At 36.8% G+C, this 27,794-nt stretch overlaps 1 protein-coding gene and 1 long non-coding RNA gene across 12 annotated transcripts in view; one reads left to right on the plus strand and one right to left on the minus strand.

Moving 5' to 3' along the window:
* LOC141454940 (uncharacterized) overlaps positions 1 to 27,794 on the plus strand; it is a 300,919-nt gene that overhangs the window by 188,842 nt on the left and 84,283 nt on the right. For 5 of the 6 annotated variants that reach the window (XR_012459057.1, XR_012459054.1, XR_012459053.1 and 2 more), the window contains one exon: positions 20,840 to 20,918. This is a non-coding gene — a long non-coding RNA (uncharacterized lncRNA). Of the gene's footprint in view, positions 1 to 10,093; positions 11,461 to 20,839; positions 20,919 to 27,794 lie in introns of those variants that run through there. The other variant, XR_012459056.1, reaches the window with a different exon arrangement.
* Positions 1 to 27,794, minus strand: part of LOC141454937 (uncharacterized) — a 552,216-nt gene that overhangs the window by 40,494 nt on the left and 483,928 nt on the right. The gene's annotated exons all lie outside the window — the stretch shown is intronic.

A 27,794-nucleotide genomic window follows, 5' to 3' on the forward strand; every position in this document is an offset into this window, starting at 1 on the left:
CTAAGATGGGACGAAAAGGAGAATCAGAGTTTGGGAAAGGCTTGGAGAAAAGATTGGGGGAAAAAGAAACGAGATAAGTGGAAGTTAGGAGAAAGAGCAGTGAAGGTAGAGGACGCACTTAAAGGGAAAAAAGATTCGCGAAGATCTACCATATTAAAGTAGAAAATACTTTGATAAAAAAGGAATGGACGAAGTATTTACTGATAAAATGATCTGTTCAAATAACATCAAGGTATATTTTTAAAAAAACAAAATTGTTATGGACGAATTTGTTTAACCTTACATAACAGTATTTAACCCTTACGGGGGAAAGTAGATTAGCCACTTCTTCAGGGTACTTGGCGTACCTGCGGGAATCCTGGCCTAACAACATGAACATGAGCAACATACGAGGGTCGTTTGAAAAGTCCGTGCAAAGTCAGAGAGATAGCACCACTGGCGTGTATCGAGGTTATGTTTAGTTAGTAGCATCACTTGGAAGAACACACACCAAGTTTCAGCCAGATCGATCTATTTCTTTGTGTTTGGCATTCGTTTGAATCGAGGAAGTCGAGTGATTTTCAAAAAATGGACGAAAAAGAATTTCGTGTGTTGATTAAACACTACTTTATGAAAGGCAAAACGCCTCAGGAGACTAAAGAGAAGCTTGATAAACATTATGGTGACTCTGCAGTTTATAAGCAGAACAGTTTATAAGTTGTTTCAAAATTTTCGGAGCGGCCATATGGGCACAAGTGACGCTGAACGTTCTGTACGCCCTGTTGAGGTTACTACTCCAGAAATCATTGATAAAATCCATGATATGGTGATGGATGACAGAAGAGTGAAGGTGCGTGAGATTGCTAGTGCTGTGGGCATCTCGAATGAACGGGTACATAATATTTTGCATCAACATTTGGACATGACAAAGCTATCCGCAAGATGGGTGCCGCGATTGCTCACGCTTGACCAAAAACGAAATCGTGTGAAGTGTTGCAAGGACGGTTTGCAGCTGTTCCAGAAGAATCCGCAGGATTTTAAGCGTCGTTTCGTCACTGTGGATGAAACATGGATACATCACTACACTCCTGAGGCCAAAGAACAATCTAAACAATGGGTTACCAAGGGAGAATCTGCGCCAAAAAAAGGCGAAGACCGTTCCTTCGGCCGGAAAGATTATGGCGACTGTCTTTTGGGATTCGCTTTGGAATAATCCTCATCGACTATCTGGAAAAGGGTAAAACTATTACATGTGCATATTATTCATCGTTATTAGACCGTTTGAAAACCGAGCTGCAAGTCCTTTTCCATCACGACAACGCACCAACTCACACCTCAGCAGTTGTGGACGCAAAATTAATGGAAATAGGGTTCCAACTCGTTTCACATCCCCCCTATTCTCCAGACTTGGCTTCCTCGGACTACTATTTGTTTCCCAATATGAAGAAATGGCTGGCGGGAAAAAGATTTTATTCAAACGAGGAGGTGATTGCAGAAACGAATGACTATTTTTCAGACTTGGACAAATCCTATTATTCGGAAGGGATCAACAAACTAGAGCAGCGTTGGACGAAGTGTATAAGCCTAAAAGGAGACTACGTTAAAAAATAAAAGAGGTTTACCCCCAAAAATTAAGTAGTTTTTATTTTTGCACGGACTTTTCAAACGACCCTCGTATAGTTACACCCTAATATAGAGCATAGTCATCTGTACAAGGTGGGGGCTTATTAGCAAGGGAACCGTTGTGCAGATTGTGTCAGGATGAGGAGGAAACGGCCACTCACTGCCAATCGAGTGGTTGTGCTATGAAACCTTTGGCTGTTTGAGACCAAAGGAGGATAGTAGGACAAAAAGAACTAGTAGGGAAAGTCCTCAACCTCCTTAGTAGCGGGAGGTTTCGTCTGCTAGATCCAAAAAGGGAAAGGCACAATAAGCCTCTTTTGGCTGCGGTGCCATGGGGCATGGGTCCCACTCCGACAATCTAGTAAAGTAATTGCCTATTTTTCCACGCGGGCTTTAGTCAAACTACCAATTAGGAGGCGACTAGCAAACATACTTTACTGTAAATTTTTTTTATTAATCATTAAATAAAATCCAAGGCCTAAGACCGGGAATCGAACCCAGTACCACAATACATACTAAGTCTCGCCTCACTCCGACAATCTAATCTAATCTAATAGTATTTAAGTAGTAGGATTATACTTTACACTCAAAGAGCATATCATACATACAGAGTGCAGAGAATCGTATTATTGAACCTTTTTATTTTGTTTTCTACAACTTTCAAGTCTTCTTAACAGATCTATATCAATAAACAGTTGGTACTTTACATACCTATTTATATTTTTTGAATTTAAAATTTTTGTGTCAAATGTTAATATCTGCCCCACTGGTGGAGGTACCTAGAAAGAACACTACGATTAAACAGAACAAGGTCATACAAGTTCCATCATTTCAAGTATTGCGATGATGTGATTCAGGAATTAAGATTTCACCGAACTATAAGTTCTTAATTGAAAATCCTAGACCTAGCGTGGAATATAGTCTATCTAGACAGCAATGCACCTTAGCTTTGCTAGTTTAGAACTTTGGAAATGGTCTTGTGAGTTGTACACACCCTAGTCTGGATGATCTAGGATAGTCTACAATTGATCCGTCTTCAGCCTTACCTAAATGGACAATTGGAGAATTCGAGGAAGGTGGCTGTTCTTGCTCAAAGACAGGAAGTCACTCACCAATTGTCCTTATAGGGTAACTTAAAAATTAACAAATTAATCGATCTAACAGAACATCAAGTAAGACAAACATGATATATGGCTAAAGATAGTCCTGGTTGTTCTTCAAGGTAAAACGATCATTATCCCGAGTTGTCGGTCCAGATATGCGTACAGGTTTATATGATAATCTGTTTGATTATATTCACAAACAGGATGGTGCAAACATCGCTGATTTGCACACTACGTATATCATTGCAACTACTATAACTATGCAGAACAACCTGTATAGACATCGATCCTTATACAACTACATCATCACGAGAATAGTGTTATATTGTCTGGACCAAACCTCTGTAGTAGGCAGTCTCAACTCTGTATGCATAATACACAGACACCCAAATATACATATATATAATAACGCTTTACAAACCTTTACCTACTACCAACTAACACAATAACATAATGCACTAATAGTGGATAAAGTTATTTGAATACGTGAGAGAAACAGACAAGAGATTGGCGGAAATACCTGTACACACGGCTGTAAACATTATTCCCATTGGTTTAATTAATTGCAGGTCGAGATCTGTCTAATACAGGCCTTCACATATACGAATAACAGCACACAGCCTCCTTCCTCTGAAGTATCGTCCTCGTCCAGCTAGTACCATTAATTTGGACTATTATTATATATCAATTACCATATCCACATATTCTAACCCACCGCATATATAATATCCTCTTGTGTGTATGCAATATAGTTATGCAATTTATGCAACTCTCAAACACACTTCCGGTCAAGATGTCCATTAATTTCTACTTGTTTTTAGATGCAGTTTATTTCATAGTTTTCAGTAATGTACTATGTCTAAAAGTATTTATTTGATCTTGAACGTAACTCCCTAACTTAGGCCTATCGTCTACCTTAAATTTTCATCTCCGGAAATATTAAGTTTTCAATGGTGTTCTGGAGAAGCTGTGACGACACATTTTCGTCCAATTGTTATTATAATGAACATTTATAATTGTTCATAATATTTAAATAAAGGGAAACTTTAAGTAGCGGAGAGGGGGCACCTTTGAACAGTTTTCAATTTCTCGCCAAATATTTAAAACATTGGTAATTTTCTCCATTTGTTGTTGGTAGACCTGTTGTATAATTGACAGAGTTTCCCTTCGTTTTCATTGTTTGGTAAAGTCAGAATTGAGGAATGTTATATATTTTGTAAGGTGGAAGTAAAAATTTTTGTTGCAGCTTTGGAAGTGTATTGTGAAGATTGTAGTGGGGACAAGGTGTAAGTATTGTTAGTCCCCATATTAACATTTGGAATTCGTATTTTTAAATCTAGTATTTACAAAAAGTCTATTTGCTTGCAAAAAAGTTTTAGATGTTATAATAGGATGAAAAATTAATGCCAGTTTCAGTCATGATAAACTTTATTATGCTGGGCTTTCGACCTAGGGACTAGATCATCTTCAGGGCTAATTTACAATGTAATATTTTATCATCATTAGAGGGTTGGTGTGTCTGCAGTCTTGTCTGTTCATGGACTGAGTGTACAGAACAGACAAGACAGAAGACCCAGCCAACCCTTTAATGATATAAAATAGTATATTGTAAGTTAGCCCTGAAGATGACCTAGTCACCCTAGGTCGAAAGCTCGGCATAATGAAGTTTATAATGACTGAAACTGGCATTAATTGTTTCATTCTATTGAAACTATGATTCAGTCACCAAAAATAATGAACAGTTGGATATTATATTTTCTTTTATGGATGAAGAGGGGGCACACATTTCTACATCACCAGTTAAAATGTGCCGCCCTACCGACCTCTGCAAGTTTGTGACTTTTTTTTTTGTTTAATCGCAGAGAAGGGGAAAGTGGGTCCGAACCTACCATTAAGAAGCACAACAAACAGAATATTTTGTTCAAACTTCCCTAAACCAATCACCACTTCGGGTACAACATCCCGAACTGAGTCATTCTCAGAACCTTTGAACTAGATTTCAGTGGTTTAAAAGAGAAAGTAATGTAGTAGTGGCAGAGAAATAACTGATAGAAGGTAGATTCAGAGTAAAGTAATATCATTTCTTTCTATTTTATATTGTGTTCAAAGGTGACCCCCACCAATGGGGCAGATATTAATATTTGACACAAAAATTTTAAATTAAAAAAATATAGATATGTATGTAAAGTACCAACTGCTTATTGATATAGATCTGTTGAGAAGACTTGAAAGTTGTAGAAAACAAAATAAAAAGGTTCAATAATACGATTCTGTGCGCACTCTGTAAACAGAAAATGTAAATTCTGTTCAAATGTCAAAAAGTCTAACGAGTATTGTGCACTAGTTTTTACAAACACCAAATCACTGCCAACTAAATGATAAATAAAATATTGCAAACAAAGATAATACACAGCACACCTTTAGCCGGAAATTAGATCACTCACCTAAAAATTAGAAGAAAATTATTTAATGATTTGAATACTTTTCATGTTTAAACTTGTATGGTTTGGGAAGTGAAATACTCAAAATTCTCAGCTGTTAAATCAAAAAATTGTAAGTATACTATCAAATGAAACTAAAATCTCTGTATTATAGTTAGTATAATGGTGAGAATGGTATGACGCGGTAACAGGGTAGATGGCGGAAGCACTAAGAGACGTTTGATTTATAGTGGAGTATCAGCGGTGTTTGGCATGATGGAGAGTGGCTAGTTCTAGGTAGGCTATTGGCTCACGTGGTGGTTTAACATAACGATAGTACGAACCTCCGCCGCTGCCCGTCTACACCGGGAAATTTCAACATCCTTTTCTTGCAACAAAGTACGCGCACACAAAACAGCCCAATTTATTTGCGTTTTGTTAGCCAGGAAATTCTATATTTCTCAGTTTTCCCAACTTGGAGAGAGGATGTCCGGTGGTTAGTTTTAGGAGTTCGTATAGCCGGAAAACTCCGGGAGGATTGCCACTACAACACTCAACCCCTTTTACTCCTAGTTTTAGAACATGACTGATTCTCCTATTTATTTTCTCATGTTCTATTTCCCCTCTTGAAAAACTACTTTTCTGTGTCACCAACTGCCTTGCTCACAGCATCTCCCACCCTTCAGCGTCTACTCTTCTCTCCTTTTCCTAACAACTACTAGCCCCTACACAAACCACTCATTTCTATTTTATTGTCATAATTGGTTTAATGGTCCAAAACAACTAGTAAGTTAGTCACTCTTATGAATATAACCATTGTTTTTTATAACTTTGACGTTCCCTTTGTTCTGGTTCACATCCGCTTTATTCTGTTCCTATTTGTTTTTCGGCCGCCGAGTATTGCCGCACTTCCTGTCATTCTTCAAACTTTGTACTTTCTAATTTATTTGACCGATTCCTCGCAAATCTTCCATCCTAAGTTTAACAATTTACGGTCACGAAACCAATATACGAGAAGGGTAAATCAAATATAAACGGTAATTTTGCTATTATTCTTAGAGTGCAGGTCCTACCTAGATAATGTTGTGTGGAGTAGATGTTTGGTTTATGAGGAGTGGGAGAACCGGTCTAGTTAGCGTTCAACGTCGCCATTGACGTCAGTATAGCCATGACCGAGCAAGAGGTCCCTTCGTCTGTTGCGCAGCGGATTATCAAAAAGTTTTTAATCAATGAAGGCGTTAAACCGTCGGAAATTTTAACTCGCTCGCGGGCACACTTTGGGGACAGTACACTGTCTCAGAATCGTGTGTTTGCGTGGGCGAGAGAATTTACGGGCGGACGAGAACGGGTTGAAAACGAAAGTCACGATCGACGCCCAAGGACAAGCCTTACAGATGACAATATTCGTGCCGTTCGAGAGCTTATTGAACGTGATCGCCGGTTAACCGTGGAAGAAATTTCATCAGAAGTGCGTTTCAGCTATGGAAGTGTTCAATCCATAATCACTGATCGACTCGGATTCAGAAAAATTGGTGCTCGATGGGTTTCGAGGTTGTTGACTGAAAACCAAAAACAGGTCAGGTCGTCCACGCAAATACACGATTCTGACACATTCTGACAGTGTACTGTCCTCAAACTGTGCCCGCAAACGAGTTAAAATTTCCGACGGTTTAACGCCTTCATTGATTAAAAACTTTATGATAATCCGCTGCGCAACAGACGAAGGGACCTCTTGCTCGGTCATGGCTGTACTGACGTCAATGGCGACGTTGAACGCTAACTAGACCGGTTCCCCCACTCCTCATAAACCAAACATCTACTCCACACAACATTATCTAGGTAGGACCTGCACTCTAAGAAGAATAGCAAAATTACCGTTTATATTTTATTTACCGTAGTATTCGTACTTTCTAATGTTCTGCAGATAAGAGGATAAGGGAATACTCTCTGGGAATTGGGAACTGTAGACAAAGCGGGGGGCAGCCGACATTTAGGAATTGACCACCACTCTCTGATGATCGTACCAGATATTTCCAATACCACCTCACATGTTCTGGGAATGGCTTTCCAGAATTGAGGGAATCAAGCAGGTTCTACTCTGAGTCAGAGATACTTACCTTAACACCTGAAGAAGACACATCCGTTTCTAGAAACTGAAGGTTCCTGGACAAGGAGTATACCCTGACACCTAGAAACTACTCTGCAGAGAATCCCCTGAAAGCGCCGCGGAACCCCAGGAAAAAATCAAAAATTTCTACACTGCCAGATCTCTTAATCAGATTAAAATATTCATAGATAAACTTCTCTACTTAATAACCCTTTATTGGCAATTCTCTCCACTTCAAGATGATTGATTTTAATGAGATGGAAATATACAGAGGAAGCGGAAGAAGAAAAAAAGAAAGAAGAGAAATAGCTGGTGCTTGGAGTGTTTGAGAAAATAACGCTGTGATTGCAGAATACCCGCAGCACAAGTGGGTGCTTAGCATGAACTTAGGTCGACTTTGTGTGTTAGTGGGAAGGGAGAATTGGTAAGGTTCTGTACTTAGTGGATCCAACCTTACTTGGGCTGTACTTCAGTGAGCCTTACCTCATTATCAAAGGTTAGGTTGTTACTAAAGCCAATCTCTACAGTCTCTGTTCTACCATTCTCACTCCTTTAGCGGAATACCTTGTCCTAGACCATTCCAAGATTTGATTCTATCTCCTAACACTCGGCCGCTACTGTTAGTAGAACAAATGGCAGATATAGTTCTAGATATTGCCATCGAATACATATAGTAAGGCTGAATTCTCTCTCTCTTTGTACAGTACGAAACTATCGGCTAGAGAACTATTATAGTGACACTATAATCACACCATGTTTCTACAACTATCTCTTTCTCTCTATCTACTTTACTAGCTCCTGTGTTTGCACAATCTATATAACCTTAACACTATCTTAACACTTCTATAACCTCCACTGGAATCTATAGTCTTGTAATGTGCCGCCATCTAGTATATACTACATACTAATGTCCTGTTTATAACAAACAACGTCGCTGAAACACATCCAAAATTGCTGCTACGTGCATCTTGTCTCTATGCTTAATACTAAAAACGTTTATCATTCACATATATCTCTTAGCTTAGACTAGATTAGAACGTGATGGGGAGTTGTGTGTTTGCTTCCAGGTATACTGCAGCTTGAAGACAATTGCTGTGCCGTCTCCTTAAAAAGTCTAGTGGTAGAATCTTCTTCTCTTCTTTTACAAGTTCCAGGATTTCCTGATGGTCGTTTTTTACCTGTCGTCTTCTCAAGTCTCCAAATACCAAAAAGGTCTCATGAAGAGAGAAGTGAGAGAAAAAATATTAATATTAAGTCATTTCCTGCTTACTCATTGCTAGATTAAGTCGGCATAGGCAGTCGAAACTTTTTTGGAAGAAAAATTTGTCTCCAAGGAATAGAATGTTGGACATCCAAATCGTATGCTCTTCTGCTGGAAAGCGTCAAATTTTGCTTCCGAACTGAGTCAAAGTTACAGGAATCACTGAACCATTGACCAAGAGCTCCTCTTCAAAATGGAGTTCTCAGATTTTTCCCAGTTGGTAGTGAACTACAGCATAGTTTCTTCTTGTGAAGAGTTCTAACATCAGAACATGTGCTCAATGTAATTCGATTTGCTCGCATTCAACACAAATTCGTGCTTACAGCGTATTTCCGTTTTGTGAGTTATGCTATCAACAGAAAGACATTCAGACTGACGCACAAAACGAATTTCTAAATTTTTTTTTTTAATTTATTTTGTTATTTACAATCTATATACAGTATACAATAAGTAAATATGAAGACTATGATGAACTGGTGCGGGAGGAGAGCAGGAGGAGAGAAACTCCCAGCGGTAGCACTCTCTATAGAAGAGAGGAGAATGTGTGGAGAGAGGAGAGTAATTGCGTTTAGCTCTTCAGACAGTAAGGAAGTCGCGGAGCCACTGGCGATTCAGTCGGCGAGGAGTATTAGGGATGTCAGAAGAAGTTAGAGACAATACAAGAGGATTAGAGCTGGTCGAGAGAGTAGTGTGGAATTTTTGGTATTTAGTCTTAGAGAGTTGGTCTATGAAGGGAATGTTGAGGTCGTTGTGAGGAGTGAGGTTAGTCACCGTAGAAAGGAGCGTCAGCTATCTGTCGGCAGTAGTTTTGACTGAAATGTTTGTACTGTCCGTATGTTTGTTGATTTGACTGAACCCCACAGCTCTAGTCCTTAAGTCCCACATAGATTTGAGGATAGTGTTGTATGTTAAACGTTTGAGTTTTAAGGGCAATTTGGAGCGTCGTCCAAGTAATCTGTAAAGAAGTTTCGAACGTTTTGTCATTGCGAGGGTGGGTTCCACGTGAGTCGTATTGTCTATGTAAAGCCCAAGGTCTGTACAAGGAAGAGGATTGCTGTTGAAGAGGGCAGGTGGACAGGAGCCCCGTCGGAGAGTAAACGTGGCATGCTATGGCATTTCAGTGAGTTCATTTTAATCCGCCACTTCTTGGCCCAGGATTCTAAAATCTATTTTTTTTTTCGGGAGGGGATCTCCAAAAAAAAATAGGCATTTCCACAGGAAATCCGCTTGAAAGCAATACTTCCACGTGGAGCTACAATACTGGCGTTACTTTCTAGGAGAAAATAATAATTCTAAGTTGTAAGAAAAGTTCTTCAACTACAGCAATAATAACTGCAGAAAGTCTTATGAGAATGTTCTAGTATTTTTCTTTTTCTTTTTTGTAGATCTTTTACTTAATTAACTTGAAACAAGTGGCTTGCAATATTAATTTTGATGTTTACTAAAAATGAAGCAACTTTTTTTGTGTTTCCACTTCTTAACTTCTCTGAAAAATATAATAAAATTTGTCTCCACTTTTTCACGACCTGGTTTAAAGGGGAAGAAAAGATAACTATGTTTTGCTCCAAGTTAACTAAGTTATTGTTATGTCTGCCAGATAAAAAGTGAAAAAAAAACAAAAAACAAAAAACGAGAGAATTTAAAAGCAACGAACACGTTGGTTTAACACGTTTAGATTCATTAACAATAATATTAATAACCAGTGCTTTGTTGGTGGTTTTCGCGAAGCTTCTTCTTTTATTGTAACTACGTTAACTTGTCATTAACTAGCCATAGTTGGGGCGCTTAGTTCGTAATCAAGAGAAATCTGGTATAAAAAAACCCAAACGACAGATCTCTTAGCGCAGTTTTCTAGCTTCTAACTCGCACATTTCCTTTGAATATCGATCATAATGGCACAATAATCAACACCTTACAATAGTTTGTAAAACCGTATATAATACTGTGAGATACGAGTATAACCCACATCGGGAAAGCCGCCCGCCAATTAAATTTTTCCCCAAGAGCTAAAACGATTTTTTCTAGAAAAAAAAGAAAAAAAAAAAAGGCAATTACTTTACTTATTTCTTTTACATAACACAAACTAAAATACTTAAAAAATACCTAATGAGTTAAATTATTTTGAAATTAAAATAAATGACGTATTTGAGGGAAGGGATTAGCTATGCGGTTAGCGTACCCACGCGGAGGTCCCGGGTTTGAATCCAGCTGCTGTGACCCTTAGATTTTCTCTTCCCTAGGAGCTTCTTACAGCTCAATGTTTCCGGTGATGGAAGGTGCACTGAAAAAAAAGCTCCGGGCGCCAAATAACCTTAGATGTTGACGCGCCTTAAATCATTAAAAAAAAAAATGACGTATTTGTTATGGCTCCGAAAATTACTAACCAGTCCGAGGTTTTGGTTTATTGATTGTAAGTAATGTTTACGTAAACTAGGAAATAGTGGTAGAAATGCAAAATAGAACCAATAATAGTGGTCCAACATTTTTCTTTATTTCCGCATCAACCAATCCAAATAATTTATCTAAAATATTATTTGAGAAATAGATCACATGTTTATTTTCTATGATTTAATTTAGGGAAGTTAATTTTAGATATTGATCAAAATTTGTCGTTGAATCATATTCTATCAATATAATTCTTATATTTCAATCAATAAACCGTAATTTAAAATAAAATATTGTGAAACAGACAAAATACAACCATCAGAATGTCAACCACGGACAGCGACGATTCCTCGGTAAGTGAAGAACAATACAAAAGTGAAACAACAATTAAACGAAGAAAGAACAAGACGAATAATGGCCGAAGAAAGATTTCTCGCGTAGACTGTGAACCATTAAACCAACCAGAAGAATGTCCCATGTGTGTAGCTGAAATTAACTCAGCAATATTGGCCAGTATACTGGAAGTACAATCCGATTTGGCGGCTAACAGTACTACTACAATTTGATTGGTGCTTTCCTTGTGTAATAAAATAAGTTCATTTTTTTTAATTTTCTGGCTTATTTGTAATCATTATTTTGTAGATAAACTTTGCAGTTTTACAGAAAACATGCAATTCCGTTTTCAAAGTAATGGAAGTTATCTAGTTTGGTTGAATCATTTTCTGGTTGTTATTTTGCCTTAAATCTCGCAAGAGCATTTGCGATTTCTGTGATTCCCTCCACTTTGAGAGAACGGACCAGAAGCTGTATGAATAGATGTCAAATCACTTCTACCACTTTTAATTAAAATATTTCCCCTTCCATCATTTTTGGGAGATTGCCATTCACTTCTGCTATATTCTAGCCCCCAAACCTATTCCAGTCATGCCATCGAGAGGTTGTCCTAGTCGATAGTGCTGCGATATCGATTCTAGCCTCAAGTTATCCCTTCCAAATTCACTCTCAGCACTAATCTCGTCCTTTCCCTAGCCTAACGCTAATAAACCCTTTCATAACCTTAACTAAAAGCCTAAATAAACCCTTACTAACTCCACAACTAATACTCTTTACGTACAATGCTAGCTGGTAGAACGCCGGAAGACCTCCTTCTAATCCTATTACGTGGCTTCAATAAATTATCTATTCACATAACTCACAAGCCAATAAATAAAATTCACTATGCCACTCCATACTTTTTTCAATCAAGGTATTTGCTTTACATATTTATTAATTTTAATGATATTTTTTTTATTTAATTTAGTCCCAAAAAAAATTGCAAAGATATAAATCTACGATAACTAATTAATGTATTTTATTACGAAAACAATTACAGTCATAAAGGAGGATTTGCCCTATAATTTAAAGAAAATTTGGGAATTTTATCTTTAATAGGAAAAGAGAAAAAAATTGTCAAAGTCGGGTGTTTTTCAACGTTACGCTTTTTCGTGCAGTTTTTGACGATCAACCCTTACACAACTGTCCTACCGGACAGCTTTAATAACTTTATTTGCAACAGGATGAAAAAATAATTGCCATTTCAGTCGTGATACATTTATTCTGCCGAGCTTTCGACCCGTAGGGACTAGGGATCATCTTCAGGGCTAGTTTAAAAAAGTAATATTTTACATTACAGGGTTGGTGTGTCTTCTGTCTTGTCTGTTCATGGACTGAAGTTGACCTAGTCCCTAGGGGTCGAAAGCTCGGCAGAATAAATGTATCACGACTGAAATGGCAATTACTTTTTCATCATATTGAAACTATGAATCAGTCACCAAAAAGAATGAACAACAATTTATTTGCAACATCTTTTTATTGCATGAGAGTTCGTTTTACGAGGGTCGTTTGAAAAGTTTTATTTGAAAAAATAAAAACTACTTAATTTTTTGGGGTAAACCTTTTTTATTTTTCAACATAGTCTCCTTTTAGGCTTATACACTTCGTCCAACGCTGCTCTAGTTTGTTGATCCCTTCCGAATAATAGGATTTGTCCAAGTCTGAAAAATAGCCATTCGTTTCTGCAATCACCTCCTCGTTTGAATAAAATCTTTTTCCCGCCAGCCATTTCTTCATATTGGGGAACAAATAGTAGTCCGAGGGAGCCAAGTCTGGAGAATAGGGGGGATGTGAAACGAGTTGGAACCCTATTTCCATTAATTTTGCGACCACAACTGCTGAGGTGTGAGCTGGTGCGTTGTCGTGATGGAAAAGGACTTTTTTGTGGACCAATCGTGGGCGTTTTTCTTGCAGCTCGGTTTTCAAACGGTCCAATAACGATGAATAATATGCACCTGTAATAGTTTTACCCTTTTCCAGATAGTCGATGAGGATTATTCCTTGCGAATCCCAAAAGACAGTCTCCATAATCTTTCCGGCCGAAGGAACGGTCTTCGCCTTTTTTGGCGCAGATTCCCCCTTGGTAATCCATTGTTTAGATTGTTCTTTGGTCTCAGGAGTGTAGTGATGTATCCATGTTTCATCCACAGTGACGAAACGACGCTTAAAGTCCTGCGGATTCTTCTGGAACAGCTGCAAACCGTCCTTGCAACACTTCACACGATTTCGTTTTTGGTCAAGCGTGAGCAATCGCGGCACCCATCTTGCGGATAGCTTTGTCATGTCCAAATGTTGATGCAAAATATTATGTACCCGTTCATTCGAGATGCCCACAGCACTAGCAATCTCACGCACCTTCACTCTTCTGTCATCCATCACCACATCATGGATTTTATCAATGATTTCTGGAGTAGTAACCTGAACAGGGCGTCCAGAACGTTCAGCGTCACTTGTGCCCATATGGCCACTCCGAAAATTTTGAAACCACTTATAAACTGTTCTAATCGAAGGTGCAGAGTCACCATAATGTTTATCAAGCTTCTCTTTAGTCTCCTGAGGGGTTTTGCCTTTCATAAAGTAGTGTTTAATCAACACACGAAATTCTTTTTCGTCCATTTTTTGAAAATCACTCGACTTCCTCGATTCAAACGAATGCCAAACACAAAGAAATAGACCGATCTGGCTGAAACTTGGTGTGTGTTCTTCCAAGAGATGCTACTAACTAAACATAACCTCGATACGCGCCAGTGGTGCTATCTCTCTGACTTTGCACGGACTTTTCAAACGACCCTCGTAGCCCACTTCTTTGGCGGTGTATACCTCAAATGTGCCTTTTTTTTAGTGTAATTTACAATTCTACCATTTAAAAAAGGCGTGCTAAAATTTCAAATTGACTGAGAATCTGTAGAGATTATGGGAATTGCTCTCAGAGAAAGTTGTGAGGCTGTTTAGTCTTGGTGTTTATTCTGTTTCTTTTTTTAACAATCTTTCATGAATAATAATGATTTTGTAATAAATAATTATACGAGAATATCATTAACTTTTTAATTATTAACAACTTTTTTTTACTTTATTCTAAAAATAAAATAATCTAATATAAAATAAAGAAAACAAAATGCTCTTATAATACATTTATTACATTCTCTGTTTTATATATAAATAATCTTGATTCTATTTCTCAATTTTGTGGGTCAAGGGGGAGGGCAGAATTTTAATTTGTCGTTGAGTACCAGCCGTCTCATTTCGTTGATGGTGCTTAAGTAATAAACAGTACAAGAAAGAAAAACTTTTTATTATAATATTATTAATAAAAAGTGTTTTCATTACATATTTATTACATATCTACAGTTATTTAAAATTACACTTTTCTGTAAAGAAGGCAATAAAAAAAATTTTTATTTTATTATTCGCAATGTAATAAAGATACCATAATTAAATTTAATCTTGATCTTGATGTAAGAAATTTGGATCTCTCTTTATGCTCTAGATTATAAACAAAAGAAGGTTTACTTAGCAGCCAGTAATTTTTTATTCTTCACATTTTATTTGCATAAAGTTATAGAATAATTTACAGAAAAAAGATTCTGTCTTATAAATTGTAAAAGTACCAGAAATACTCAGTAGCATTTGTTTCGTCTAAGTATGAAGTCAGAAGGTAGATAATAGCCGACAGTCGATCTAAACCTAGTTACGAGCCTACTATACAACTAATTGCTACACACAGAGTTTGGTCTTAAATGCAATGTTTGTACAAAGGTACATTTAAAGCAAAGATATTTAGTAGAAGCATAAATTAAAGCCCATATTTTCTAGCGAAGTATATTAAAGAAATTATAATATTTTTTAAGAAGTTTCCCTCACAAATAAAAAGGTGAAGTATTCCTCTATTCTTTGACGTGTATACACGGTCAAACCAAATCTCTATTACGGTGCGTTCGACGTGTATACTCGTGAAAAATATAAAATTACCATTAACTATAAAAACTCGAAATTTTAATAAAATGTAATAAGAATATTATTTGGTGGATTGTTTCCTTTATCTTACCCAATAGAACTCCGGTGGGAGTCAGCCAAATGTTAAGTGGTTGGTACATGTTTGGTCTCCGCATTAGAGATTGGGGAATTCAGCACACAAATAGAAGCTCTCAACCACCTTGTGCAATGCCCTTATTTACCTTAGAGATTCAGGATCTCACAGTACGAGCATGATTTCATTTTGTACAGAATTCAAAGCTCTTTTCTTCTTTTTAAAAAAGCTCTTGCGACCCTAGTTAACTAGAGCAATGCATACGTGAAGCGGTGCAAGATTTTTGAATGAGCACTGAATGCTGTATAATCTCAAGACCCTAGAGATTGCAGAAAAAGTCGCTTGCAGTGACTATTACGAAGTTGTAATACTTTTGGTTGTTTTGCCCAGCGTTCGACGTCATTATACACGTCATTGTCTGATTTTAATTCCGCACACTGTGGGGGATTTTTTTAAAAACTAAATTCCGCGCTTAACTGGTTAAGAGATTTTTCTATAGACATCTAACCAAATTTTCCAATGAGGTTTCTTGAGATTTGTAACCCATAATTGTAGAGAGGTAAAATAATTAAAAAGGCAGAATTTGTTTTAGTACGAATTTAATTCTTACATTTAGACAGAACGTGTTGTATTATTAAGAAGTTACTCGTATTACAACTAAAATATTCCGAGTTGGAAGTATATTAATGAGTTATAACTTTGAGATTAGTAGCAAGAGATAGTCGTGTGAGTGGTCACTCCTGATTTTATTAAAGTTATTATACATGAGTCCTTAGAACGTTTGATCGCTCTTATGTTAGGATGGGGTAAAGAGAAAGCAAAAACCAATGACTTTTTAACACTCCATTAAATTATTACATCCAGTAGCTCTGTCACTACATGTTAGCCCATTAAATTGTTGATGCTTAAGTGATTTCAATGTCTCATAAATGATTCACAGTAAACTAGAATAGAGAAGAGCTGTTCCGATTTGCTAAGTAGATGGACTTACTTGCCATCATGGAGAAGGACCAAACGTGTGTGTGTATGAGAGAGACAGAGAACTTTAAAGCTTTTCCATTGTTTCCATCTTCTAGAGCACCCTCTAGTTCTGTGGCAGACGATAGTGTGTTTACAAAGAAAATGTGGAAAGCTCAGGAAATGGGCTAGCTAGTGGCTGGCTCACCCCTAATGTATTATGTATCGTAGCCAGGTCCTGCGGTCCGATATTTACCTCCGCAGACTCTCGCAACTTAAAACCAACCAGTACTTATTGCAGGGCTTTAAAGGATCAAGCTCTCTTTCTAAAGCTTCTTGTCATACTAATACAGCCTAATCTTATCCTCTACTATTCAGGATCTCGTAAGGATCGTATAGATATCTTAAAAAGCACTCCCATTAAAGAGCTGGGCTTTATGTATACGAAGCTTTATTCTTATTTTTAAATCTCATATGGATCTTCAAAATAATATCTTTGAATATAAATAATCTGAATTATCTATAACTGCACCAATAACTTTATTATAAGATGTATTCTGCTGAAAAGTTTGGATCTAAAAATTCAATAAATTTCTATTATATAAAGTAAAAGTAAAGTAATTGCCTATTTTTTTCAGGCGGGGCTTTACGTCCAACTACCAATTAGGTGTCGTGGATGGAGGCGACTAACAAACGTACTTTACTGTAAATCTCTTTTATTAAACATTAAATAAAATACAAGGCCTAAAGACCGGGAATCGAACCCTCTAAACCAACAATACATCTTAGCTTTGCGGATCTAGCCTATTACCGCTCGGCTACCGAGGCACCTACTATTCTATATTATTTTATCTATTAAAAAAAACCATATTCTTTGAATGAAACACTCAAAATCCGTATTTCCGGATTTTTTCCGAATAAGTCGAGTTGTTTCTCAAGATTTTTTCTTGCTTACTATTCATAGATAAAGTGGATAAGAACTGGAAAATCAATCAATCAATTTTCCCTGGAAAACACGCGCAATAAAAGTGAGAACTATTTGGAGTCAGCAAATAGTAATATATTTAAATCAAATCGCTGGAACTATTTTCAAGCAAAATCATGAAAAATCTTATCAGCAAATGAACTCTCTCTCTGCAAAAATGCGTGCTGATATTTCGTTCGATTATACATTTGCAAAGAAATTGCTTTACTCGTTTTTGCGAGAAAAAAAAAAAAAAATGGTATTACAAAATGACGTCATTCCTGTCTCTTTTTTAATGGGCCTAGAAAACTATATTACGATACCACTAAACTAAATTCGAACCCGACAAACCAGAAACTGCATTAAAAGTTACATAATAAACAGTTTGTGATCTAGAAAAGTTTATTTTTCAATAAAAGCATAGGAAAACTATTAATAGCAAAATATAGTGGAAATAAATTTTAGCGGGAAAACAGTTTGACGATAGTTTGAGCGGGATTGGAATATATTGGACAGTTACTGCTGGGGTATTATCGAGATAGAAGTACTGTCCCAGGATATCAGGAGCTGATCGGGGCTGCTTAGAACTTACTCTAACGGGGGGATAACCACATAACTGTGGCCAAGCTGCTCTCCCCCTCCTCTTTATCTGTCTGTCGGGGTCCTGTGTCCCTGCTGAATAGGGTGAACGCACATTGGGGACATTTCTAATTATAGCAGTTTCCCTATTAGCACCAACTTCAAGGACATTAAAACCCTCTTCTCCTTTCACGTACTCTAAACCGTTGACTAAGAACTATTCAGTCCCCGTATTCTCTCCTTCGGACAGGGCTGGTAAACCAATTTCTTTTTTAAAAAAAGGTGAGAACAGGTGAATAAAAGCCATCGTTAACGATATAGAAGGAAGTGCGCGGGTGTGGATGGGTGTGAGACTGTAGGTAATTGAATGCTTTTCATGGGTAACTGATGAAGGTAATCAAGTTTTCCCTTGTAAAGAAAAATCGCCATCATCAAGACTCTAAAAATGGGTAAATTCTTATTAACCTGAATTGAAGATAAAAAGGAAATAGCTCTGCTATAGGTTAGAGTCTCAAATCTCTTTTTCCATTTATAAGTAAATCCTGGCTAATGGAAAAGATTTTTGATAACCCATAAGTTGCTTAGTTATTTGCACAAGTTATACGCGTTTCATCCAATCTAAAGATAAAAAGTAAAGTAAAGTAATTGCCTATTTTTTCCAGGCGGGGCTTAACGTCCAACTACCAAATTAGGTGTCGTGGACGGAGGCGACTAGCAAACATACTTTACTGTAAATTTCTTTTATTAACCATTAAATAAAATCCAAGGCCTAAGACCGGGGGAATCGAACCCACTAAACCAACAATACATGTAGCATTGCGGGTCTCGCCTCTAAACCGCTCGGCTACCTTGGCACCTAATGTAAAGATATTTTATAAAATTCAACAAAGTATCCCAAAAAATGCCAATTGCTCTTAAAAATTACAAATAAAGCGGGTTATTATTTAGAATTTCTAGGCTTCTAAATAAACACTGCATCTTCGGAGTCCCTGCTAGAAAAAAAAAGATGAACTGTCGACGATCCTAAGATGTTGAAGCAAAAAACAAAAATTGGATAAATTAGTTAAATTAATAACTCATTATTAACTTATTTTATTTGTTACTTTGAACATATAAAAAGTTTCGAGCTTCGTTTACGATGGAGAACGTCCGGACGTGACGTAACTTCCGGAATTTTGACTTTTACATTCTTGTAAAATATGAGATTCGAGGGTAGTTTGAAAAGTCCGTGCAAAGTCAGAGAGATAGCACCACTGGCGCGTATCGAGGATATGTTTAGTTAGTAGCATCTCTTGGAAGAACACACACCAAGTTTCAGCCAGATCGGTCTATTTCTTTGTGTTTGGCATTCGTTTGAATCGAGGAAGTCGAGTGATTTTCAAAAAATGGACAAAAAGAATTTCGTATGTTGATTAAACACTACTTTATGAAAGGCAAAACGCCTCAGGAGACTAAAGAGAAGCTTGATAAACATTATGGTGACTCTGCACCTTCGATTAGAACAGTTTATAAGTGGTTTCAAAATTTTCGGAGTGGCCATATGGGGGCACAAGTGACGCTGAACGTTCTGGACGCCCTGTTCAGGTTACTACTCCAGAAATCATTGATAAAATCCATGATATGGTGATGGATGACAGAAGAGTGAAGGTGCGTGAGATTGCTAGTGCTGTGGGCATCTCGAATGAACGGGTACATAATATTTTGCATCAACATTTGGACATGACAAAGCTATCCGCAAGATGGGTGCCGCGATTGCTCACGCTTGACCAAAAACGAAATCGTGCGAAGTGTTGCAAGGACAGTTTGCAGCTGTTCCAGAAGAATCCGCAGGACTTTAAGCGTCGTTTCGTCACTGTGGATGAAAGATGGATAAATCACTACACTCCTGAGACCAAAGAACAATCTAAACAATGGGTTACCAAGGGGGAATCTGCGCCAAAAAAGGCGAAGACCGTTCCTTCGGCCGGAAAGATTATGGAGACTGTCTTTTGGGATTCGCAAGGAATAATCCTCATCGACTATCTGGAAAAGGGTAAAACTATTACAGGTGCATATTATTCATCGTTATTGGACCGTTTGAAAACCGAGCTGCAAGAAGAACGCCCACGATTGGCCCACAAAAAAGTCCTTTTCCATCACGACAACGCACCAGCTCACACCTCAGCAGTTGTGGTCGCAAAATTAATGGAAATAGGGTTCCAACTCGTTTCACATCCCCTCTATTCTCCAGACTTGGCTCCCTCGGACTACTATTTGTTCCCCAATATGAAGAAATGGCTGGCGGGAAAAAGATTTTATTCAAACGAGGAGGTGATTGCAGAAACGAATGGCTATTTTTCAGACTTGGACAAATCCTATTATTCGGAAGGGATCAACAAACTAGAGCAGCGTTGGACGAAGTGTATAAGCCTAAAAGGAGACTATGTTGAAAAATAAAAAAGGTTCACCCCAAAAAATTAAGTAGTTTTTTTTTTTGCTCGGACTTTTCAAACGACCCTCGTAGATTAATTAAGAAAGAGATCGAATTTGAATTCAATAGATTATTCTATTTATTAAGCTTAGTATTTAGATCAAAGCTGATTAAACTTAACTTGATAAGTTGAACTGAATTGTTAAATTACAGTTATCCGTGCCACAATTAAGTACAATAAATAACTTATTATAACTACTAATAGAATAATGAAATGTTAACTATTGGTCGAATGAGCATTAACTGGTTATTTACATAAAAACATTTTCGAAAAAAATCTCCAACAAAAACACAACAGATGATTCGAAAAATTCACTCGTTAAATTAGTACTTCCAGTTAATCAAGATTACTAATTAATTAGTTCTTTATTCAAATTTAATGTTTTTTTCGAGTTAAGTTAGACATGTACACACTAACAGCTGTTCTTGCTACAGCTGATAAAGATGGCGGACTGTGACCACGAGGTTACAGCCGCTTTTTTTGATCAACAGTTATAACAATGTTATAACGCGTGTTATTAGTAGTTTATCATATAGATCTAAGTGCAGAACTTGATTGAAGCCACTTACACTTTCATCATTTTGTGAACAGGGCCTTGAAGACGAGGACTCGGAATCTAGTAAGTGCCCTACAGGCAGGATCTGATGAAGGAACACCTAACTATCCCGCAGTAAGTTTTTTTTAAATTGCATTTTTGAAAGCATGCTACATAGTATTGTTAAGTTTTGGGATAAAAGAGGGGTTGATTTAGCTGAAAAGAGACGAAGGTTCTGCGGAAGCAGATTAGCCCGTTTAAATTAATAATTAAAATTAAGATAGGATTATCGATTAGTATAGTTTTGTTGTAATCCGTTACTAAGAAGGATTTAGGCTAGTTGTTTGCTAAGGTTAAGCCCGAGGAGAAAATCTCGGATGCATTAACTAGTTCCTCTCCTAGTTCTTCACTATTGACTACAATATATCGTGGGAAGCAACATTCTTGCTTTCCCTTTTAATTCGAAAGCGGTTCCGGGAGAATGACCCCTTTCTTTTACTGCTATTGCTAAAAATTCTATTCATCTTCTTCAAACTCACCAACTCAGAACATGATCCAACTTTTAATCAGATTGTAAAAAAAATCTTTCATACGTACGATGTCTATCACTTTTTGTGACCTCCCGGAAAAGTCCAAAAACAAATTTTCAAATCGTAAATTGTAGTTCTAAATAAATGAATCTAAAGTTTTATAGAAAATAGATTTTTTTTTGCCTTTGTTTTTGGCATTGGCTTCCGCCATACAGCCAGCATCGTCTAGGTACTTATCACTAGAATATCACTCTCTCTCCATTCTTACTTATAAATACATTCGCTTCACACATTCATCCTTCTACTATATACAACTATTTACATACAAACTTACAACTAATAGATGGATCAGTACTCTATATTCCTGCCATCCTTATAGCTTAACCGAAATTAAAACCACCGTAATCCTTCTCTAATCATTTTCTTCCATTCATTCTATAACTTTTAAATACATTCATATTTCATTGCTAGCTCTGCTATAGATTTAAGCACATTTGGTGGAGAATATTATGTCTTCGTAGCGAAATGGTGCATCTAAATACCTGTATATGTCGTCAAACATTCGTTTCCTTTCTACCACATAACGTGGACATATCATTATTATATGTTTGAAATCCTCCTCCTCATTGCAATCTACGCAAAGGGGAGAGGACCTTTTGTTGATCCTGTGAAGATTCGATCCGCACACCGCGTAGTTCGCTCTCAGCCTACTTATTGTCGCAACAACCCATTTATTAGTGACAGTTCTCTTAAACCATGGTTGTCTAGGTACAATGAACATTACCATCTACGTGCTCTGAGTATATTCTCCCAAACACTTTGCCCTAAATAGTTACGCACGTTCGTTCAAGTTTCATCTTATGTATACATAGTTTTATAGAATCTCCCTTTATTACCATTAACTGTAATCTGTCTGCCATTTTTGTAGTGCTGCTTTTGCAATTATACACTTGATATCGGTGTGTGGTAATTTATAATTAGCCATTACCCCATAGAAAATAGATGAAATGATTTTTCGAAAAATTGTATACTCCATTACTTCTCTTGAGTAGATGTACTTCTACTCAACTATTGGTCGAATGAGCATTAACTGGTTATTTACATAAAAACATTTTCGAAAAAAATCTCCAACAAAAACACAACAGATGATTCGAAAAATTCACTCGTTAAATTAGTACTTCCAGTTAATCAAGATTACTAATTAGTTCTTTATTCAAATTTAATGTTTTTTTCGAGTTAAGTTAGACATGTACACACTAACAGCTGTTCTTGCTACAGCTGATAAAGATGGCGATCAGCGTTATTACCATTAACTGTAATCTGTCTGCCATTTTTGTAGTGCTGCTTTTGCAATTATACACTTGATATCGGTGTGTGGTAATTTATAATTAGCCATTACCCCATAGAAAATAGATGAAATGATTTTTCGAAAAATTGTATACTCCATTACTTCTCTTGAGTAGATGTACTTCGCTTCAGGGATTATTTTTTTAAACTCGTAAATTTTAGCTACTCCTTCTATCCTCCCTAACAGTATGAGACCAGCAATTCTATTGATCATAATTTATCTTAAGAAATTCTTAGCACACAAGCCTGCCTAACCTCCATACCCCCACCCAGAATTTAATCATTATTCGAATTTTCTTTGGAAAATGAAAGTAATAAATTTGTACAAAGAAATTTACTTAGTTCAAAGAAAAAAAAACGTTGAAGCTATTTTCCAGAAAATCTTAAGAAAACAATTAAGAAATTGGGTACTTCCGGTTGTGATAGATTTTGATCACTGTTCTATGTTATTTCCGGTGTAAAAGAAAAGAAAACTTTCTGTTTACAGGAACTTTAAAACTTAATCTTCGGTGATAACTGTGAATTTTAAATACTCATTCTTTTAGTTCAGAGTTTTCGTAACAGTATAAAAACCGTTAAGCTTAAAATTGTCTTCGCTATAAAATGCAAAAGCTCAAGATGCAGCTTTAAATGTTTAGAATAGTAAATCTTGAATGGATACTACTGGGTAGTTGTTCGGTTTAAAAGTTTAGAATAGTAAAATCTTAAATGGATATTACTGCGTAGTTGTTGTTGGGTTTACAGTTTGCTGTGAAGTTGTGCATGTAGAAGAATATTATGTTTAGTTAGTGGTTACAACTATTTGAAGAAGTTTTGTTAGTGCGTAGAAAAGAACGTTCCACACAAACTGTTACATAAGATGAAACTTGAACGAACGTGCGTAACTATTTAGGGCAAAGTGTTTGGGAGAATATACTCAGAGCACGTAGATGGTAGTGTTCATTGTTCGGCAGTTGTGTTCTCTCTCTCTCTCTCTCTCTCTCTCCCACACACATACATATACACACACACAAAGTGTTTGCCGCCCCCGGAGGCTGTAAGTAGTAAGTTCGTCTATCTCTAGCTTGATGCCGCTGTTTTCCCGTCACAAAATAAACTTGTACTTCGTTCTTCAGCTAATATATTCTTCTCCCAGACTGATTACTGCCTACACTAGTTTACTATTTTGATCCTAAAGCTTTTTTTTCTACACCACACACTCATCTCCTACCTGTAGTAGATAATGTGCAAACTCGGGTTTAGCTTAAAGCTCTTTGGAAGATATTAACTACACCACATTACATTCAAGAACAAACTGATTTTCTGACGTTGTTTAGAAGCAAGCAAATTAGTAGTGAAGACAAGTGTTTCGAATCTCAGATGACCCGAAGGACTGGAAAGAGGAACAAAAGGCAAGGAAGAGATTGCCCCTCCCCCGTAGCGTCCCTAAAAAAAAACCTGGATGAACAATGTGGTCTAGGAGTTATTGTCGGTATTTTATAACTTGACACTTTTATAAAGGCGAAAGGAAATTCTCTTTAAGAATTTTTGAGGAAGCAAAATAAGACAAAATCAATGCCCAATTAGTTTTTACTGTACATACTTCCTGAATACCCCAAATTTGGCATTATTTGTATGAGTATTTAATTAAAAATTGAATTCACAAGAGATATATCAAATAATTCCATGTTAGAACACTTTAATTCATCCCGGACCATTTAGGGATGCTAAACAGAAAAATGTAGGGGGGCAATCTCTCCCTTGCCTTTGGTTCCTCTTTCTAGTCCTTCGGGTCATTTATCTGAGATTCGAGACACTTGTCTTCACTTCAATACATTTTAATACATTATTTTGTTATTTATCTGTAATTATTGCTTTCTTCTTTTCTCTGTATCCACTTCGATTTTTTTTTAGTATAAAGAAACTTTAAGGAGGGGTTGGTATCTGAAGAAAGAAAATATGGGCTTTACCCAGATGACTTTCCTATTCGCTCGTTCGTCTCGCTAACTTCCTTTCATGAATCAAAAAAGATCAAACGATTTAGGCTGAACCTCTTCATGCTGCATATTTACATGGCCACGTGCCTGCAGCCAATCCCCCCCCCCCCACTCTCCTTCACCAGTACTTCCAGATCAATCAGGCGGGTTAGAGAGCTCCTGTTCCCGAAAATTCCTTACTTTTATTCCTTCATTCTTTTCATCTTTGATTTCTTGTTACGTTTAAATAAAAAAAAGAAAGATAAAAGGGAAAAATCAAACAAACACAAGAAAAGCTATATTTTCTTTTGAATTCGTTCTTAAATATTTAATTTTTGACGTAAAACGAGTCATTTTTTTCAAGCTTTTCCGAGCCAACAAATGTATACACATTGTCAGAAAGGGGTTCATTGTTGTGCACACTAAAAAAGGTTTTCATTTAGGGACCTTATCATTAAGAAAAGTTATTAAAGGAGTCCTGAGGTTGTTATTCTAAGCAGTTGTTAGCTCATGACGGCTTCTCTCAATTTCTAGAAATCACGAGTGAATCTGTGCAACATTTAAATCCAATTTCCAATCTTGAGGAAAACTGTTCAGTGTTTGACATCGTCACTGCCACCTATTGAAGACGAAGATCTTAGTGTCCACATGGCAACAATCGTTTGCCAATTTTAGGAGAGAGAAAAACAAAAATTTTATTGCATTGAACTAGATTCGAACCTATAACCTCCAAGTTCCATGTGCAGTCCCCTGTTTCTCGTTAAATGCTTCTATCCAAGTTGCAGGATCTATTGCTAAATTCTACCCCAAAACCAATAACCTACCTACCTGTCATCTTCTTGATACTGTTATCTGTCCACTCAACTTCTTTCCAGTGAAGTTACTACCTTCGTAAGATTTGGACAGATTACTTTCAGTCGGATCTTCATGACGGTACCCTAAACCGTTAGGGTATTATATTATATTATAAAGTTCCAGTTTCATTTGTGTTTTCTTGTTTATTATTATTATTATTTTTTTTTTTTTTTGGCGCATCAACAGCTGAGGTTATGAGCGCACGGAGCTTTTTCCAGTGCACTGCCGGCCTCCGGACAGTGTTCTCTCGTTACAGACAACACTGTCCATCACCGGACAGTGAGCTGTAAGAAGCTCCTAGGAAGAGAAAATCTAAGGATCAGCTGCTGGATTCGAACCCGGGACCTCCGCGTAGGAGTCCAGTATGCTAACCTCATAGCTAATCCCTTCTAAAATAAAATAAAGTAATATATAAAGTAAAAACGAAATAAAATAATAAATAAATAAGTAAATAAAATAAAATCACAGGAAGGGCTTGACTGAGGGCCAACCAACTATGACCATTTTAAGTCGGTTAAAGTAGAATACCTATTGGATGGAATTCGAAGGATGGCCTTGTTTATCTTAGCAACCAGGTGATCTCTAGGCCACCGGCGCTTCAGTCTGCGAGGAGGATTTGACGGGAGGTTAGTGCAGGACAGGGTGCTGATTAAGGGGATTATGATGTTGGTAAAGTTTGGAGTGGAATTTGATCCCAGCGGGACTGGGAAAGGTCAGAAACAAATGGGATATGCAGGTCGGTGTGGATGGTATGGTTGCTCACGGTGATGGTTCGAAGGAAATGTCAAGTTATTATTATTATTATTATTATTATTATTATTATTATTATTTTTTTTTTTTTTTTTTTTTTTTTTTTTTTTTGGCGCATCAACAGCTGAGGTCATTAGCGCCCGGAGCTTTTTCCAGTGCACTGCCGGCCTCCGGACAGTGTTCTCTCGTTTATTATTATTATTATTATTATTATTATTATTATTATTATTATTATTACTATTATTATTATTATTATTATTTGTTTAATACATTTTATTTTTTGAACTTAGGGGTTTAGGGGTGCTCAAAATGGATATTTCAGGTGGAATTATTGTTGGGTCTATGCGCAGGGATATTAGAATTTGAAATTATCCCAATATTTCCTCATTTTTCATTTTCCTCAATTAATAAAAATAAGTTAAATACAATGAATAAAAATAATCTAAATGCATTTTAAAATTAGAAATTTTAAAGTTTCCTTAAGGGAGGGGTGTCTACAAAAACTGGAGACGAATGAAGTAATAACAATAACAGGAAATAGTGGGATGAGAGGGCGCAATTGGAAATAATTTCAACCAGTACAGATTTCCTCCAGAACAATGGTAGAACTGAAGGAAGTTAGGAATACGGTTTCCCTGCACTTCCGGGCAAGTGTGGGGCAAATAAAAGAGTAAAAATGGAGGTGGAAGAGAGAGAAAAACAATCTTCTGACTGGAAACCAAATCGTCTTCTATGAAAATTGTTTTCCATTTCCTAACTAATCCAATATCTATGTATTAGGGATGATTGGAAAATCCTTCTTCTTTTTTTTTGGATATGGTAGGGAGAGGCAGCGGAAGAACTGGGAGGTGTACATCTGGTGACTTTCAAAGAGGGAGATTCTACGAGCATATTGGTTCCCGGGGAGGGCAGAGGGTTGAGGGATAGATTCAGACACTTTGGATGACGTAGTTGGAGGTAGTAACTATCTCTTATTGTGAAATTGGCTCCTGCAGCCTTAGGTTCTAGGCGAGCTGGCTCGCTTAGGCTATCGTCTTTATAGTCTACTCAGCTACATTTGCATATCAACTGACCATTTCCTTTCTAGCCCTTCCCCCTCAAAATCACTCACACACAAATATTGATTTTCTTTGTTGGAACTTTACAAACAAAATAAACTTTTCCAGCTTTTCTGGAACTTAAAAAACGAAAATACTGGAAAACCCTTAAACCAAAAAATAAGAATATCTATAAAAAGAAGTTAATAAGCTCTAATTTTTCTTCTTTCTTTTTCAACCAGACCACACTTTCCCTTTTTTTACAAAAGAAACTTCCTTCCCCCTCCACTCCCTCTCACAGACTTCAAATTTTCCTTAACTTGGTTTTCTCTTTCTCTTTCTTCTTTGCAAACCTTTATCTTACTAGTTTCCTTCTTTTTCACTTTTTCTCCACAAAAAAGTTTCTCTTGAGTTCACTTTATCATATAAAAGGAATAAGTATTGAATACAACGGAAAAGCTGGAAAAATATAATACAATTTTCTTCTTTATTTTTACTTTCTCTATAGTTTTCTTATCTGAGTTCGGGAAATTCGCA

The sequence above is a fragment of the Rhodnius prolixus genome, unplaced genomic scaffold (assembly GCF_049639745.1).
Source record: "Rhodnius prolixus isolate KJV_2025 unplaced genomic scaffold, Rpr scaffold_15, whole genome shotgun sequence".
In the NCBI taxonomy this organism is placed as follows: Eukaryota; Metazoa; Arthropoda; class Insecta; order Hemiptera; family Reduviidae; genus Rhodnius; species Rhodnius prolixus.